General features: G+C 52.3%; 1 long non-coding RNA gene across 1 annotated transcript; it reads left to right on the top strand.

The window, feature by feature from the left end:
* The first annotated feature begins 646 nt into the window (after nucleotides 1-646).
* LOC126037180 (uncharacterized) lies at nucleotides 647-2,099 on the top strand. Its single transcript, XR_007505545.1, has 3 exons — nucleotides 647-1,129; nucleotides 1,222-1,564; nucleotides 2,045-2,099. It is a non-coding gene; the product is annotated as an uncharacterized LOC126037180 (long non-coding RNA).
* The last annotated feature ends 577 nt before the right edge of the window (nucleotides 2,100-2,676 follow it).

Genomic DNA, 2,676 nt, shown 5'->3' with positions numbered 1-2,676 from the left:
AACAACGTCTGGTTTCAGTATTGTGAGCAGTACATTTTAGGTTTCTCAGGTTTTTCCATGCCCTGGCAGAGGTGCCCCAGATGTCACAGAGGACCCCCTGTGAGGTCATGCAGCAGCTCTGCATGGTCATACAGGTGGCCCGTCTTACGCCACACCAGGCTTGGGAGACGCCACTCCACACTCGCGGCCTCAAAGGCACAAGCGGGTGGTGGCTTCTGCCAATGGGCAGCATGGGGCAAGCGTGGGGGGCCTCCTCCCCCAATCGCTTCCTCCTCCTCCTCCTCCTCCTCCTCCTCCTCCTCCTGGCAGCCCTGTGTGTCAGGGACAACTGGGCGGCTCCGCTGGGAGCAGTACTTCAAGGTAGGTTGGGCAACAGCTGAAGCACTGGGGTGAGTGGGAGGCAGAAGTCCTACAAGGAGGCACAGAAGGGCCACAGCATCTGCAGGGGCATTTGGCAGAAAGTGGTGGGCCTGGAGCTTTGTGGCAGTGCAGAGAAACCCGGGCCTGAGTCCCCATCGGACCTTCCCTACGAGCCACATGGGTCCATGATCCCCTCCCAGTCTCTGCAGTTCCACTATGGAGAAGCATCTCTCAATACAGAACTTAAAGCTTTCTCGTCTGTATTTGCCTACAGCTGTGGATGCAGGCCACGCTTCTCAGCCACGCCATTTTCTTGAGCCTCGAGCCTATCCTGGGGGTACGTAGTCTTTATTCACTTTGTAGGGTGAGCACTTCTTTTCTATCTTGCCTTCAGGTGGAACATACCTTCTTACATTCTTGGCCGGGGCTCAGAGGTCCAAAAGAGCAGAGCAGTGGGTATCAGGAGAGCTCAGAGATGTGCCCTGGGGGACTTTGCCTTGCAAAGCTCTGTTTGCTAGTGGCTCAACACTTCCAGCACAGGCTGCAAAGGCAGTGGCTTCTTGGAGCCAATCTCACTTCCTTTGCGATCTGCCAGGTCCGACCCAGAAGGTCACCCTGGCCCCTCTGCAGCTGCTGCTTACAAAGAAGTGTCTCGCAACATGTCATGAACACTTTTTTCCTCTGTGTGTGATGGTAGCTCTTCCCCTGGAGAGTGCTTTTCCACCTGCTGGCCTGCGTCCTGGGTTTGATCCTGAGGAGCGTCACAAGGGTATGTTGTCAATCTCTGTTTCCCAGAAGGAAAAAACATGTCCTTTTTAGTATTTTACTCATGTGCAATTCAATGGAATACTTTATCCGAAGGTCTTGCAGGAGATCATGGTCTGCCGGCGCGTGGCACTGGTAAGCTTTGACCATTTGTTGTTCACTTTGAGAGCAGCTGGGTCATGGACAAAAGCTCACTCTAAGCACTCTGCAGCTGTGAGTATGCCGACCTGTGTGACAATCCCATGTCATCATACATTCCCCTTCCATCACTGCAGTTCCCCTATGGAGCAGCCAGTCACAGCATGGAATGAAAACTTGTCTCCTGTGTATTTCATGGCAGGTGTGCCTCTAGGCCGTGTATATAAAGCGATGAGGCAGAAGCCTGTTTTCCTGGCCTCTCAGCAAGATCTCTTCCCTGAGCCTCAGCAGAATCCCAGGTGTAAGTAGTCACTCTTCCTTCACTTCCCAGAACTGCTTCCTTTCAATTGTTCGCGTGGAATGGGAATGTTATGGATTCTCCCTCCCTAGAGAGAGTCAAAAGCCAACTAGACACAGTCCTGGACAACTAACTCTAGGTGGCCCTGCTTGAGCAGGAGGGTAGGACTGGATGACCTCCAGAGCTCCCATCCAACCTCACTCATCCTGTGATTCTGTGAGTATAACTCACAACGTCCTGGCGACGCTCTGCCAGGTCAAAGAGCAGAGTGGGACCTGCTGACAGCTCCGTGCATAGCTGGTTTTCTGCCAATACAGTCTTCTGCCTGCACCCGGTAACCCTCTTCCAGGTGCTTGTGACTGGAAGGAAAGGATAGGAGTTGGGGGGTAATTGCGTGTTCGAAATGTGTTCACTGCTGGTCAAAGCTGAAGAGGTGTATCAGAATATAGCACGAGAGCTGTTGTCTTCTGCCTTTGGTTGCAGATGTGGACGCAGGTGCTGGCTCCGCATCTCAGTGGCATCCTGATGTAGAGCCTGGGAGGGAATGCATGGGTAAGTCACGAGTCTTCACTTCCTTTGCCAAGTCACAGGCAAAAGCTCACTCTATCCCCTCTGCAGCTGCTGCTCTGCAGACCAACATTTAACAATTACTGGTATTGCACAGTGAGTTTAATGCATTCTTTGCATGAAAACTTTCTACCCAGAACATCACCCATGTGCCTTTGCAGCTTTGGGTGTCTCGGCTTACACCTATGTTCGCTGCTTATCTTCCATGCACTACCATTCACTTATGAAGAAGTTGATTGCAACATGTCAGGGGACTGTTTCTCCTCCAGATGGGATTACAGCAGTGGCTGTAGGCTGTGTGACTTCAGCTTGTGAGCTGGCTGCCGTTCCAGAGCCATAGGGGGAACACAAGGCTGAAGCGTTCAGCTTTGGTTGTCTATTTTTTATGCCTTTACAATACTGTATTGCACTCCTCAGGAATTCAGGGTGCCCAGCAAGCAGTCCCAAGCCCCAAGCCCACGGGCACAGCTGGATGTAGCAATCGTTCAGCCTCTCAAAGACACTGCAACTGTTGGCAGTGCAGAACACATGAATATGTGGGACTGTCC

Source organism: Accipiter gentilis, unplaced genomic scaffold, assembly GCF_929443795.1.
Source record: "Accipiter gentilis unplaced genomic scaffold, bAccGen1.1, whole genome shotgun sequence".
NCBI classification, from domain to species: Eukaryota; Metazoa; Chordata; class Aves; order Accipitriformes; family Accipitridae; genus Astur; species Astur gentilis.
The sequence above is the reverse complement of the archived record's forward strand: the minus strand, read 5'-3'. Positions and strand labels throughout refer to the sequence as shown.